This window comes from Fistularia commersonii, chromosome 32, assembly GCF_037954325.1.
Source record: "Fistularia commersonii isolate RoL2024-O1a breed Wild chromosome 32, RoL_Fcom_v1.0, whole genome shotgun sequence".
NCBI lineage: Eukaryota > Metazoa > Chordata > Actinopteri > Syngnathiformes > Fistulariidae > Fistularia > Fistularia commersonii.
The window spans coordinates 5,637,026-5,653,704 of record NC_141315.1 but is presented as its reverse complement, the minus strand read 5'-3'; the positions used below and the strand labels follow the sequence as shown (position 1 = coordinate 5,653,704).

Sequence of the window (16,679 nt, the reverse complement as noted above, 5' to 3'; positions counted from 1 at the left end):
TTAGAATTAAAATGAGCAAACAAATATTCAATGGCTTAACCTCTTCAGTGGCAGATGAGAAGACTTATCTCCAAAACAGAGTAGGTTGCTATGGGAGGAAACCAAGAAACACTGAAGCAAACTTTCATATACCAAGTCATCCAGTGTTCCAACATTAGTTAAGGTTAAATATCCAAAATGTTAGGTATCTCCAGGAAATACATTATTTACCAATATTTGCTACATTGAAGAACCATAAATGATGTTTAATCGTCCTCTTAATGTGTCCTTTTTGATGGCTGTTTGAACTATTAAAAGGGGTTTTTAAGAGCAGGATGAAGTTTTTTATTTATTTTTTCTTTTTCTGAGGACCTTCTTATAAAGTATCAATTTTGTTTTAAAATCTCTTAATGCTCCTTTATTCAGCTGTTCTATCTTGGTCTTAAGCTATGGTCCAAGTTCGCTCCCTTTCCTCCGTTTCAGCAAAGACTCTTCATAAATTAAAGTAAAATCTCAAGGCTCTGTAAATGCTTAAGGGAATAAACAAAAGCAGCCAAGGTTTTCTGACCTGTGTGGCAGCTGACCATAAAGATGATCAGTCTCGCAGCCCTGGCTTCCATTCTCTCCCCTTCTGACTCACAGACAAATAGACTGGCTGGAGTTACAGTTTGAGTTCATGTCAGCTGTGGAAACGCTTGCTCTACTTGTCCTTCATCCTGCTCACTCCATTTTCACAGTCCACTGACCTCCCTATGACCAGAACTCCCTGCACTTAGGGTCACTGACCAAAAAACAAAGAGACACATGTTGATATCCAGACGTTCACACTTGGGCTGATGCCTGTATCAGTCAGCTGATATATGACTTTTTCCTGTTCATGTTGCCAAACACACAAAGCTGTGTCTCTTAATGAAAAGTGAACCGCAAAAAAAACAAAAAATCGGACGGGTCGTACTCAGAGGTATCATCACCGTTGATGAGTCTCATTGATTCGGTGGGGGGGGGGGGGGGGATCCAGAACTTTAAATCCATACGACTCTCAATGGGAAACTGGCGTGGGAGTGTAAAGAGTTCAGTCGCCCCTTTCATCGCTAAATTTAGCTCGGTGGTAAAAGGAAATGGTGCAGAGAAAGTCAGTGTCGTGCAGAAAGCAGAGGCTTTGGCCTTACTATCACAGTCATCATTTGCGTTATAAGTCTGAGGCCTCATGGCGCTGGGAAATGGACACACAGGGAGTTGAAGGAAAGGGGCATATGTGTCATGACTGGCGTGGAGGTTTTCTGCTGTTTTGCTTTGTCAGATGAGGTGTGAAAGCAGTCCTCCCTGTGCTCATCTGTCTACCTGCCTTTCTGTCTCTCTTTATTTTTTTTTTTGTGATCAGTAACCTCTAATAGCTCCATGTCAGGGCATGGAACATGGCAATGTTTCCCTCCATCGGCCTCCTCTTTTTACTCACTCTCACCTAATCCTTCCAGAACGTGGGACAGGCATGAGCCGCCAACAACAATAGGAGCTGCCACATTTTGATAAAGTGGCTGTGGACTGTTTTTTGGGGTACAGGGACCCCATGGAATCAAGGTCAGAGTCCATAACACAGTTCCTCAAATATCCGCTAGAGTTTCCAAGCAAAGGGGTTACAGACAGGTTGTAAATCCACCGAGGGTTAAGCAGGAAACTGTTTTTGGTGACACACGAGTAGATAAAAAAAAAAAAAACAGAGATCGTCTTTCTTGAAAATCCACTTGTATATTAAGTTGCAGAGAGACACTGCAGTCCAAGGGCATGTCCTCAAGCATTTCAGCTGGCGGATTGCGGTCCCTAAAGTAGAGTCCAAGCCAGGCCCAAGAATCTGGAAAAACAGATTATTAGAAGTATTTCAGTCTTGCCTATAAAACAATAAAAATGGAATACCCCAAGAATACCCAGGTGTGTTTTCTTGGCTTGAATGTATTTAGGAGAGCGATTGTGCGTGACATGGGTTTTAACCGTGGTTGTACTTGTATGGTGTGTCAATTGACGCTATTTGTCTGGGAATATGTGCCCTATTTTCTGTAGATAGCATGTTAGCTCGTGCGTGCTATGACATTAGCCTGCTTCTACATGTGCTCAACATGTAATGTAAGTACTTTGATGGGGTTTCACACTGTTCCCCTTGGTTATTTGTCTACATGTACATGTGCTCAACGTGTAATGTAAGTAGTTTGATGGGGTTTCACACTGTTTCTCTTGGCTGTCTGTCTGGGAATATGTGCCCTATTTTCTGTAGATAACATGTTAGCTCGTGCGTGCTATGACATTAGCCTGCTTCTACATGTGCTCAACATGTAATGTAAGTAGTTTGATGGGGTTTCACACTGTTTCTCTTGGTTTATAATCCTGCTGTTCACAGCTGAGGTGTGAGGATAGAGTGTGAGAGCATCAGTAGCAGCCAAAAAGGTATGTGAGATGATGAAACGGTCGAAAAAGACTTTTTTAACATCAATACAATTAAAGGTCGGAATTAGTTGTTAGCTTCACCGCTGTCGGAGAGCAATGATATCATTCCTTAAATGTCTGTAGATTTTGTTTTCAGTTGTGTTATAGAAGAAGCTCACAGATAACACTTGGCACAACAAAATAGAATTATTTCCGATGGTAAATGGTTTATACCTGCCAGCTACAGGATTAAACAGATCATTTGACTTCTAAAAAGTAAAAGGAATACAAACAAACCCATTTTTTGTCACATCATTGGATTTTAAAACACGGTTTTAGGGCAATAGCTGATCGTAATCCCAATGTTTTCTCCATTTGTTTGTTAAATACTTTCTCTTGTTTTTTTTTTTTTTCAAGTATTCAATGAAACATAAAACGTTGACATTAACTCAACTCAAACTTCTTCAATACCTTTACATAAACATCAGCCGTCACCCATAATGCATATCTTTAGACATGTTTATTGGTTGGAAATGTTTACAGAAAAATGCAACGGATTTGTGAAGAGATCATCAAAGTAACACGGTGAGAAATATCTTGTCAAATTAAAGAAGAGAAAATATATAAAATCTGAAATTAATTCAATGTTTTTATTTCACATTGGTGTCTGCTCAAAATGACAGACTTAATGGTGTTTCAGAGAGCCTTAGGGCCTCAGAGGCTTTGTGATCCTTATGATGAGCCCCTGCTGGTGATTGATTTAGTTCAAAATGCAGTTGACAATTCATAAATTAACTGCGTGTATGTGGCTCCAAATCACCCATCCACCCTTGAGTTTATGCTTGATTGGGCACAAGGGCTATAAAAGAAACATTCTTCCCCCGATGCATGAAGTGATGTTTACAAAGAATCATATAGAGAAAGTCAATAATATTCAACTCCCTGGATGCATTAGGTGGAAATGATGAGCAATATTCCAAGGATCAATAGTCCACGATGATCCATGAGCTTCTGGTACTTTAGTGAAAAATCAATCACAGCCCTTTCAAAGCAAGGTGATATGATGTTCTGCGCAGACTGAAAGAGGTAACTAGTTCTGCTATTCTGCTGGCATCTGCTTTAATTGAAACGGGTCACTCTTCAAACACCATTTTGTGGGTTGATATTACATCGCTTGCTCAAAAAATATTGAAATTTAGTTCAGCGTTGGACGGTTGCCACCACATGTGTATGCGTGGGAAATCCCGCCATGGATTAATTGATGTTAAATGAATTCAGTCTGTCTCCTCCTACTATATTGTTGTCACCTCCATTGTACGGTACCGTTGCATTGTAAAAAAAAAACTTGGACACAGATCACAATTTACAATTTTTCCACAAAGAGGGAGGACATCTTCCTTAGTGACAATCAGAGGGGTGAAAGACATGGTGGCAGGGAGAGTACATTTGCATTCTGTCTTTAATTGTTTGATTTCCCTGGGGGTGGCCATGGCATGTTAAAGTATAGACAGGTTTAATTAACTGAAATGCTACATGTTTTTGTGTGCATTCATTTACCATGTGAAAAGAATGATTGGCTGGATTGTTTGAAGTTCCCCAGTCACTCATTAGTGCAAGCACAATGTTGCAATGAATATAGATGCAGGAGCTTTGGGCCTTGAGCCAGTTCTTTGCAAAGCATTTGAATTAATGGGAAACCGCAAAGCTGCTACATTAGCATGACTCGTCCTGAAAATGACTTTGCATTCACCCCTCCTTAGTTTCTTCCCCCATCCCCAGCCTTAACCAACATAATGATTAAAAAATTCCCGACAAAACAGAAAAAAAAACAAACAAACAAAAAAAAAAAAACATGCCGAGAACACAGAGGGAAGTTGTGATGCAATTAATTGTTTTGTAGCTCCATGTAAAGCTCATTGTTTCCACTTGGATTGTGGCCACAGACGGACATATAAACAAAGACAATTTCCATCTGTGGGATTATAATTTATTGTGATTTTGCCACCGGCTAGATGACTTGAATATAAAAATGTGTCTAAAGTGGTAGTTCAGACAAAGTTTGATGATTCTATTTTTCTTTTGCAATAAAAGTAAAATAAATTGTATTTGAGTGTTGCATTGCAAACACAGTATCTGTAATATGTTGCTGCATCAAACAGATATTTATCGATGCAACTCATTTCTTTATTCATACATTATCTGCCGCTTTCCCTGCACTTGGGGACGCTGGAGCTTATCCAAGCTGTCATTGGACGAGAGGCGTGGTACTCCTCGGACAGGTCACCAGTCAATCGGAGGGCCACATATAGAGACAATCAACCATTCGACATCGAGGCAATTTTTCCGATTTGCCGTCTGCATGTTTTTGGACTGTGGAAGGAAGCCAATAATCTTCCCCTCCCCGGATGTCTGCTAGAACAGAAAAGCTCCCCGATGGGATGGACCAGGGTCCTTCGTGCCATTTGGCGGAAGCGCTAAACACTGAGCAACCTTCATTTCTTCTCGTTTTCTTAATCAGTCAATTTGTTGACCAAAAAATGAACCGACTCTGAACCAACATGCAATTATTAATTTTATCAGTCAAAAGAAATAAACCCCAACCCAGTAGAAATTCTTGCATTAATTTGCAGTCAGTCCCAAGATCGTAGCATATAACTCATTTATGTTAACGACTGGGGTAAACGATAACCCTTTTTGTGATGTATGACAGAACCTGCCATGAGATTTGAAGATGTTCTATTAAATGATGCATGAAGCGATACCTTTATAAATATGAACGCAGTTAGTAATTGATTGTTTCAGGAATCCTCCCTGTATGGTCTGTGTATCACAGTTCTGTAATGTCTTTCTCATTTTTCAGAGATGCGCTGAGGGTTGACTTCGCAGGAAGTCAGACAAGCAGTGTTGTGGTTTGCTGATTGTGTGAAAAGAAAAAAAAAATCTGGCACGATTTGACATAAGCCATCGGGCTGCCGAAAGTAAAGCACACATTGTTGACAGTGTACGAACAGAACATTCATAAGTACCGGCACACACGCGCACACGGGCACACACACACACACGCTCCCCGCACAAACATGCATAAATCATGTCGAGCCACAAGCAAACGCTGCCAGTTTGACACACAAGTAGGGACGCATTCTCTGTTTCCATTTCTCCCACAACCTTGCACACAGACACACAGCTGAGCTCGTCCTAAGGGAGATAAAGAGGCTGAGGCAGAGGCACGCTCTCTGCCACTGAGAAACAGAAGCCCCGGGGGCAGATAGGAGTAGAAAGCAGTATGAAGTATCTCCCCTCCAGTGATCCACAGCAACAAAGGCGATTTTAGAGACTGCTGCTTTGGCATTCGGCATAATTAGTTTCAGATAACAATGTCACTGGGCCATACCATGAAGAAGATGTGGGAAAAACAACTGCCACATACATAGTTGGAGTTTATAGTTGATTTTAGGACTGCCCTGTCTTTGTAGGTATAAATAATGAAATCAGTAGATAAATAAATAATAAGCACTGCATACATTATAAAATATAATTCTGTATATAGTAATGAATATCATCAACATAATTTGTCGTTATGCAAATGGCTAAAAGCTTACATAGTGCTTTCCCACCATGCAGTTTCATAGCCCTTTTACACTAGTTAGCATTCACGCAGTCACACACACCCTCACACACCGATGGTGGCTGAGCTGCCCTGCTAGGCGCTAACCAGGCCGCTGGAATCAACCGGGGGTTTCCGTGTCTTGCCCGTGGACACTTTGGCACGCAGACAGGAGGTCTCTGGGGGCTCTACCTTCTGTGCCACAACCAAGGTCTTCAAGAATTTTTTTTCATTACAGATAATGTGAAAAATAAATTTGGTAATTTTTATGTAGGACACTGAGCCCTTTAGTCTATGACAACTACACAAATGACAATCACAAAATGATTTTGGAGATGTTTTGAAAGAAGAAGCATTTTGTCTCTTAAAAATAAGGAGTTAGTCTGTCAATGTTACACTTGATCTACCCCTACAACATGTCAACAATATAACATATGTATTTTTTCCAGTATTACCTCACCCTAATGTGTTTTCCTTTTGTTTTTATCTCTTGCTTAATTAAAAGAGCATGACGCCTCATCCTCTGTTTGACCTCAAATGGAGCATTTTAAGGCTATTTTGGACCAATGGGACAAGCTGAATCTTGCCTGTTGCAGATCTACCAGTCTGCAGCACTCCAAAATTTGCAACTTAATGAAACCGGGTACCGTCTTCATTTTGAGATGAGTTGCAAGCGATATTCCCCAAATGGGTTTACAATGATCCGAAACAATTTCCGCTGTTGCAGCTTCCTCCTCATTGGGTTTGTCTTGATTTGAATCTTCGGTTGAAACCGGGTTTTCCACATCACACTTTCCTTTGATTTGTCACTTGGAATTCATTTTCCTATATGCCTCTGGCATCTCTGATATCATGACCCAAACTAATATCTTTTAATACGTTTTTAGAAGAAATCGGAGAGGATGTAATACATGAGTGAGCATAAGGATTTATGGCCGATAGTTGTCATAGACACCGTTTATCCTATTTTGCATGCCTTTCCAAGATGGACTATGTGGCGTTTAAAATAATCAAAGCAAAAACAGAGTGGTTAATGATGGTACATTTTCACAAATGAAAAGAAGAAATCATGGACAACTACCGGCCAATAACTCAGTCACTGTTAGGATTTTCTTTGACACTTACACTAAAGATTATTTGTAGTTGGCAATAACGGCTATTGCATCTGGGTCATGGGTAGAGATGAATAGCAAAAAATAATAAATGAAACTGTATACAAACACAGCTTCTTATTATTCCAAATATCATTGCGCTTCACATTCTGGAATTATTAGACCCTGTGTCTTATTACAATTACCTGTAGTGCAGCAAGAGACAAAGTGCCCCTGTAAAATGGGGAGACAGCGGTGCATTAGCCAAAAATGACACCAAACGTGAATACAGTTTTTGAAGGAAGGCAACTGTAATTTTTCATTGGGTCTCGCCAAAATAACCGGTTTGATTCTTCCAAAAATAATGACCCGAGAACGTGCCCGACCTTCTTGCGTTCCACTTACGATTGGGCTTGTCATCCTGGGATTTAATTTCTAGGAACCCTGACACTAAGTTATGTATTGTGAAAATAAATGGTCGTCCGTTAATTCTAAATGTTGGCCAAAGTTGTTTTATGGAGGTGTAATTCCTCCTTTTTTCTTGGATGCAGAAAAGTGGTCATTTTTAAAACATCTGCCAAAGCATGGGCTTCCTCTTGTTTTTCAGTTAATCTTAGCTTAACCTCAAAAGTATTGTACATACCAAGTTTGAAAAAAAGATATACCTCTAAAGTGGGCTTTCATTTTCAGAAAGCGGCGTTTTTAGATTTTCAAAAGGGCAATTATATTTCATGCTAACCACCTTCCATCACAAAACATCATGTGAGACACATTTTTGATGTTTGTGCCCTTTTGCAGTTTTTGTACTAAATCTATTTTTTGATATTAAGTAACACTCTAATGAGCCTCTCAGTAAAGTCTGCAGCATCTTCACACTTCATCCTAGATTGTTGTCACATTTCGATCCTAATTACAATCATCTTATCCATTGTTGTGGCGGTATTCATCATCCCGTCCCTGTAATTGGGATCCTGTGGAGTCATCCATCTCCCAGACACTGCGCAGAGATGACACTTTATTGATTTCACGGGGCAAGCTTGTGCTTAACCACATCAATCTCTAAGTGACAGTTATCGCAACAATTGCGTGCCACCGCTGCTAATGGCTTTTTCGGGTTGACCATTTCACTGACCAGTTAACTACTCTGATGCAGCAAAGATGTAAAGGACCACAACGAGTCTCTCATGGGGAGGTGAAGCTGGGATAAAGCCCAGCATGCTTTCTCTTGATTAAATCAACAGGAGAAGCTTTTGACTCTCAACATAATTTACCTTTATGAACAAGAGACAATTATCGGGACGCAGTTGCCACTGGACTTGGCGTTGATCCCCGGCAGGTAGAGAGGCAGGTTCACTTTCAGCTTTACATCGCAGTCTATATAAATAAAGTAAAAAAACATCTGACTTGACTTTTTTGCAACCCACACCCCAAAAAAGAAATAATTGGCCGGCCGGCTCTAATGGCTCTGTTCATGACATGCCTTGTGGAAGACTGGGAGTTGCACTGAGATCAGGGTAAGCAGGGGGATTTCTGCGTCTCTGCTCTACTTGGCTCTGGCGTGTAACACTGCCTGATGTCAGACAGCTCACAGCCAGGAAGACTGGCCCTCTTCCCTTGCTCCTGGAAAAATGTTTCAAACTCAGGAGACAAGTTTTTTTTTTTTTTTTGCTTTGGCTTTTTCCCACTTTTTCCGAGTAAAGCTGGGTCCTCGCCACATGCCACATAAAAGCAGAGGGTCATTATTATTACCATATTGCCGAGTCATTCCGTCAAAATATCATGGAGTAATTTTGGGTCCTAGATTTGGTCTAACCAGAACCACATCTCCTTGAATATTTCGTCTGCTCGAAATGTTTTTATTTACATCTGTAGCGAGTAATGAAATGTTCAGACATGAGCTTCCCAGTGCGAGAAACCAACTTGTTCTCCAAAGGGCCAATGCCTTCATTTATCATAGTTAAGTAAAGCACTGTCCAGAAGTCCTTATTTAGGTTGTCTGAGTCTAATGAGACATATCGGAGCCTGTGACCAGGAAATCACTGCTCATTGATCCACCTAGCATTCTAGCTATGGTAATAAGGGGTATTTGAGGTTATAGCATGTTAAATTAAGAATGTTCCCTCTGGACTACAAAAAATGGAATTTAATGTAATTACATTCAACAAGGTGGTTAATAGACCGGCTGAGTTTGTTATTCTGTTTGCCTGTTTTTTAGCAGGATTTCACAATGTATTTTGACATTTTTTTTATTTGTTTTTCTCTTTGCCCAAGGATAGGTCTTGGCCTGTTTCATTTTTGATGAGGAATCAGATCAAAAGGCAAATCAAGGAGTTTTATAAGCACTTTTTTTTCTAACATTGAAAGATTGTTCTATGTTTTCATTTATTTCTAAAGAACTGTCTTATAGAATCTAATGGAAAAAATCTGGCATTTTTCTAATACTTTTCAAATTATTTCCAGATTTGTAGAATGTGCCAGCTGTGGACTTGCATGTAACTAAAGCCAAGGGTGGGGTTTGGCCTTGGTGGACCTCTGTAGTCTCTCAATGCATTTCTAGTCTGCTTGTACAAGGAAATACCCATTACATTTTGAGAGTGAACCAGGTCGACCTAGTGTATGAAGGATTCATCACAATAATTAAAACAGGAAAAAGAGTTTTACACTTTAAAACACAATGACTAAGTTTTCAGAAAAAGTTGTGATGGAATATTTTTGGGGAAAAAAACAAACTGAAAATTTTCCACGGGAATGAAATTTGCAGACATGGTCGAACTTTAGCGTATCATTTTTTTGAACAGAATTTGATGGAAATTCATATGAATTATCATTCTTGTTATTTGGAAATGACTGAAGGCGTATTCGAATTTTGGTTTGGAGTGCAATTCAAGCATAAGGCTATTCAGTCACGGTGGACTATATTGGTACCTGAAAGAGATTCTACTTAAAATATTTTTCCCTTTCGACTTAAACATTTGATGAATTTTAAATGCTGTGAAAAATCTAGATCTATGAGTTCCAGCCTTGAAATTTCACCATATTTCTGACTCCATCTTCAAGCCACCTGACATGTTAAATAGGAAAATTCGCAGCGATGTTCTCTTTTCTTCTTTTTGCTTGCCGTCACATAAAAAATTAACTGTTTTGTTGGTCCTTCAACAGCAGATCAAAAGTGTCCCAAGCAGTTTGAACTCTTCTCTTTCACTGAAGAGTTTGAGTTTTTAAAGCGTGTGCATGGCATTGGGGCAGCCCATTATATACATACGCCTCAAAGCTTCCATGTTAGCGTCACACACTATCCTTTGTGCAGTGCTATATTTAAAAGAAACCCGAGGTTCATTAGGATTTTAAATCTGACAGATACTGGATTTTGGGTTGAATGTTGACATTTAAGACTCCGATTTCGAGGTCACATCTACTCTCACCTACAAATTGGGCCTCCCTGTAGTTTTTGACTGATTATACACCAAATTCAATTCATCAGGTTTGTTGAAATGAACTCTTTTAGAAACCCTTAAATTTATTGTCCTCTCAGAGACGTAACAAACAAAAGCAATTAAGACCACATGTATAAAACAAGGATGGTATTTGTGGAGAAATCACGAGACATTTTATTTTCAGAGTCTCTCATTTAGTGCTTCAACATCAGAGTGTGACAATGCATGGAAATAATTTACAAAGAAAACCAAAGAAATTAAACAGCTATATATAAAGAACACAAGTCACAGTTGGTCGCTGGTACTGAGAATCAGCTCCGCTGAAATTTGACTTTTTCTTCACCTTATACATTTGCTTTTAAAAAGTTTTTTATTTGGCTTTAAGGCAACATGACAAGATAGAGACCCAGGAACTGTAATTATTGGTGTTGTTCCTGTCTAATACATTTCTCTCACAAATCTTTAAGACAAGTTTATGGAGCAGCAGAGCAAATCTCTGTGGCATCGCTTGTTTGTTGTCTGGCACTCGCAGTTAGTTGGGCTGTTTTTGTGCTGCTGGACTGTCAGGGTCCCTAGTTTTTGGACAGATTAACAGCCACAATGGACTGGGGTCATGAACTCGAATCCCCCTCTTCTTCAGCATTTTATAACTTTTACTGATTGATAAACGGTGAGCTTTGGGTTATGTCTGGAGTCAAAGTGGAATGTAGTTGATGGTGGTTCATCTCTCAAATTGGGCTGCACTATCACCTGTGCTTCTAACACATTTATTTTGGTAATGGTTCACATAATACACATTCATGAAAGTCTACAGCTTCTTGACTAAACTCTCAAAAGTATTTAGAAAAACAGTAAGACGGTAGTTTCATCAGAATAGAAGTAAGGTATAGAACCACTTTTTTTTCAGAAATCTCTTGATTTTGCTCTTCTACCAAAGGGATAGCTTGGAATTTATGTTAAATGTAACCATACTATATTAATTATAAGCAATAATAACCATGAAAAGCAACATATTGATGGGTGATTCTTCCCTACACATGCCTCATGTTGATCTATCAATTCATACATATTAACTAGTAAAATGTATATTTATATGTATATATACATATATATGCATGTATGTATGTTCAAATGTAATCATTCTAATCTGTTATGCATACACATGCCAGCCATAAAGGTATGGGCAATATTAGGTGAAATGATTAACATGGAATAACTGGATGCAATGGCATGTGTCGGTGTGTAGAATTTATCAGTCAGCAAGTGAAAATAATTTCCTGAATCATAAAGTGGAAAAAGTGTAAGAATGAGATGTTTATGAAGATGAAGCAGCTGCAGATCACACTTGCAGGGTTTTACCATGTAGTGCCATGTGGTGGTCCAGCTGAAAAGTTGCTTTTTCTTGACATACCTGGAAAAATAGTAAAATAGTATAAATATGTATATATACAGTTCAAATGGCAAAAAAACAGGAGGCAGAGCTAGAGGTTGCAGAGATGAAGATGCTGAGGTCTCTTTGGGAGTGACCAGGATGGATAGGATCAGGAATGAGTCTATCAGAGGATCAGCACATGTTAGATGTTTTAGAGAGAAGGTCAGAGAAGCCAGACTGAGATGGTTGGGTCATGTACAGAAGAGGGATAGTAAATATATTGGTGGACAGATGCTGGAATCGGAGCCTCCAGGCAGGAGGTCTTAAGGAAGACCAAAGAGAAGATTTATGGACATCATGAGAGAGGATATGAAGGTCGTTGGTGTGAGAGAGCAGGATACAGAGAATAGGGTTAGATGGAGAAGGTTGATTCGCTGTGGCGACCCCTGAAGGGAAAAGCCAAAAGGAGAAGAAGATATATATGTATCCATGCATATGTACACACGCGCACACACACACACACACACCACACACACACACAAACACACACACACACACACACAAACACACACACACACATATATGTGATTGACTTGCAACTGGCCCAGGATGTACCCTGCCTCTCACCCGATGACAGCTGTGTAAGGTTCTAGCATCCCTGTGAACCCGAGTGCAGGATAAGCAGAAGAAGATGAATGGATATATATATAAAACAATATTGAATTTCATAATTGCATTACCAAACTTCATTGATTTGATTCATACTCAGAAAATGTCTTTTTCCTTTTTTAATCCATGAAAGAGTACATTTGGCAGGGTGAAAATGACAAAGCACGCATTTTATAATTCATCTTAACCAGAAAGACCAGAAAGAAAATTAAGGGATAAGATTGCCACACTAATAGATAGTTGTTAACACTTCCTTGAATGATGATTTTTAAAATGCTCTTTGAAGTGGTGCACAATATTCAACAACAACAAACAGCAGTAGAGAAGAAGTGAACTTCCATAGAATATTGAATTGAATCAGTGGGAAAAAAACAACAGAATGACAGTCATGCTGGAGGCTGCAAATGTATTTTATTTGGTTGTCTTAGTACTGGAATCACAAACAGAACCAAAACACAGACTAGAAAAAATTACTGTGGCTGTCAAGTCTGCACATTAAAATTAGATGACCTTGGCAGAGTTAAAAAAGAAATATTCAGATTACAAGGCAAAAAAAGCAAAACAGAATTAATAATGACAAATAATAATCATCATCACCATCTATCCTAATAAAAGTTGGATTCAGCACTTAATTATAAATGTATTTTATATTCTTCCATTATCGTGTTACATTTGAACAAAAAATGTTATGAATGCAATCTAAGGAGCTACTATTGATTAGGATGAAAATAAAAGAAAAACAATCTTAGCGTTGTGGCGCACGATGAGTATGACACATCACATCACATTCACTCTTCAAAAATAGAAGGAGGAGAAAAGTGTATGGGAAAAGACACATTTGTACATGTATATCCATGTTGTGACCCCAAGAGTTACTTTGTATATTTGCTCTGTGAAAGCTCATATGTGCTGAATGATTTCTTGCTGTGCAAGAAGCCAGCAGCTTCACTTCTCTAAGTTAAGATAATCCAGTCCATGTGCAACAATGCGCCGCTTATTTGAGCTCCCATAAGTCTATTGGTTTGCTTTCACTGAAGGCCACCTTTACCTTTTGTTTGCCTTTATAAATTTGTCTTGGATTGAAGAAAATTTGGGAGGCAGAGCCGAAGGTAGCGGAGATGAAGATGTAGAGGTTGTCTTTGTTGGGTGCGGCGAGGACGGATAGGATCAGGAATCGGTCCATCTGTGGGAAAACACATGTTAAATGTTTTGGAGATAAAGTCAGACCGAGACACGGAGGAGGGATGGTGAATATCGGGATAGAAGGATGCTGGCGTCGGAACTGGGAGGCAAAAAACCAAAGAGGAGATTTATGTTGTAGTGATAGTTGGTGTGAGAGAAGAGGATACAGAGGATAGAGTTGGATGGAGGCAGATGATTTGCTGTGGCGACCCCTGAAGGGATCGGCTGAAAGGATGAGAAAATTTTTTTTTTTTTTTTTTGCCATTTCCTTCATCCACCAGATGACTACCATTGCATTGACTTTTTGACATACAGCCTTTTATTTTATTTTGTGAGTGGTGTAGAATTCCATGTGTTATCTTTGTCTGAAGTGGAAACCAGCAAACATTTCACCGTCTGTTGCTTGTGTGCCCAAGTTGTGTCGTCGTTGGCACAACAGCCACAAACACCAATTGCTTTCCGTTGTCGGAGCGTGTGTTGCCTGGTGGTTGGCGTCACACTCTGACTCTGACATCTGTGACAAGAGGAAAAGGGTCTGCATCTCATTCCAGTCTCTTTCCACCACCACTTTTCACACATTTTACACAAACCGCAATGTTTTCTTCCAATGAAAGTATTTTTGCACCCAAAGCTAACTAGACCTGAATTTTTTAAACCATCTTAAAAGCATTTCTTTCCAGTGAATGTCATTTCAACAATGTATTTTTGGTGAACAACAATATGATGCATTTTCCTTACCTATAAAACATTAACATTTGCCTAGACATACTAGACTTTGGTGAAGGAAATGTGTGTTAGTATCTGGTCTACAACAAGTGTTTTATTGGAGGTTTTGATTGTACTGATGCATCATGATGAAAAGATCCATGTGTCCTTCACAAATGGATCCTGATTAACACTTCCCTCTGTGTGTTTTATCATTGTGTAATTTAAAACAAATTTTTACATTCAAGACGGAGTCAATATTTTTATTCACATCATTATCATCTCCACCAGGCGGCTAATGAATGTGATCTGAGTTTCTGCTTCGGCAGACTTCCACACCACAACCAAAGACGTTTGCTTCCTGGCCAAAATTGAAATCCGTACCGGCCTTCGGCGGCTCGCAATGTAGAGCCGGGCGGCTGCAGCAAACTTGAGAGCTGCAGCACGCAGACTCTACTAATACTTTTTCCAGCCCATATTAGCATCCCTTTTCTTGTTTTGGGGACCGACGTATGAGCCATCGCAGTGGAAAAGGGATTTCCAAAAAATCTTTAATTGGGGGAACGGTGGTGTAATAAATTATGGATCATCTTGTCAGTGGTCTGGAAAGAGTCATTGTTGGTCAGTGGTTCCGTATTTCTCCCCGTTTATGTCCACAATGGAATGATTGCATTCAAATTTAGTCAATGTAGAGTTTCGTTAGAGGTCTGTGGCGTGTGCTGACTTACTTGATCAGGTTCAGTATATCCAGAGTTAAACTTAAGAGACAGTGTCTGCTTTCAGCAGACCCTGGTGGAGTTGCTCTTCACGCTGAGCCCTCCGACGCAGCATCGGCCCCCTCACAGTCCCAGAGCAAGATACTAAATCCCACTCACTCAGTCACTGAGAGCCACACAAAAAGGTCCTACACGGAGCATATGGATGACACATGGGTTTCTGATATACTCTTTCATATCCTCACACTCCGGTAGTGTTTGAGGCAAGGCTCGAGACACCACAAGGCACTTGTCTATTGTGGGCAGATGTCGATGTCCGACCAAGAGCACAGACCTAATTATTACTGACGAAACACATCATTTTATTTGGCTCTCTCTACTTGCTGGCCCTGCTTTGATCCAATGATTATTACCAGCTCTTTGGCTCCGGAGAGAGAGAGAGAGAGAGAAAGAGAGAGGGCGGGGAAGCATTGTGTGTCACGCTGACAGCTCCCAAGCATAATATCCCCCATCCCCAGATTGTTACAGCTGACACTCCCAGCTGGGTTGTCAGCGGTGAGGTCAGTAAGAGAATCCAGCTGCCTGCTGAGGTTTGTTCATCTGCTGCGGTTTAACAGTCCACCAGCCAACCATCTGCTGGTATCCCATGGTGTAATACTGTACATGCGACAGCGGTATGCGCGTAGACACGTACAGGCGCAGGCACTCATCCGTGCGGTGAAAAATCATAAACACAAATACACATGTTCATGCTTTGATAATCAAAACAGGAGGGGTCTGCGATCTTTTTTGTGGATTTCTGCCTATTTGTTGATCTCTCTCTGAATGGATCTTCAATAGCCCCGGGGTGACAAGCGGGTCAGCCAATACTCGAGTGGGGGTTTGACACTATAGAATGTGTTTATCACATAAGTGACAGGATAGTCCAGCAAAGGAAACAATTGACTTCCTACTTACTTACCATTTGGGGAGGCATAAATGATGTCAACAAACAAGCAACATCATCGCCGCTCAGGGATTCTGCTCCATCTCTGCTGCTAACAGTCACATCATTCCTGATACTAAACATAGACTAATTACAGTCTTAACTCATTTCTGTCAGTTACGATGTACAGAGATATGTAACAATTAGCTGTAGCGGCCTAAACCTGGCACCAACATACGGTGTCCCTCCACTCCGCATTGCAGCGACATAAAACGACAACTTTTTGGGCTTTATTATAACAATTCTGCACATTACAAAAAAAAAAATCCGGTGGGCTTGACATTCCAGACTTGATTGTAGATTAAAATGGATGTCACGGTGACCATGTGGATCTTCAGAGGGGCACATAATCTGAATTTATCAGTTTACCCAGTCAACATAGTCAGTGGCTTAGTATCTGAAACAAACTTTAATATCATATCATGATATCTGGCTACACACATTATCTCTTGCTTTTTCTGCTTGATGCGGCTATAAAACAATCGACCGGTCGCTGTTTTATTATGATAGCCTGTTTGCTGTGTCTT

The 16,679-nt window shown here is 40.0% G+C and overlaps 1 protein-coding gene across 1 annotated transcript in view; it reads left to right on the top strand.

Moving 5' to 3' along the window:
• Nucleotides 1–16,679, top strand: part of adam12a (ADAM metallopeptidase domain 12a) — a 92,460-nt gene that overhangs the window by 33,810 nt on the left and 41,971 nt on the right. The window lies entirely within an intron of this gene.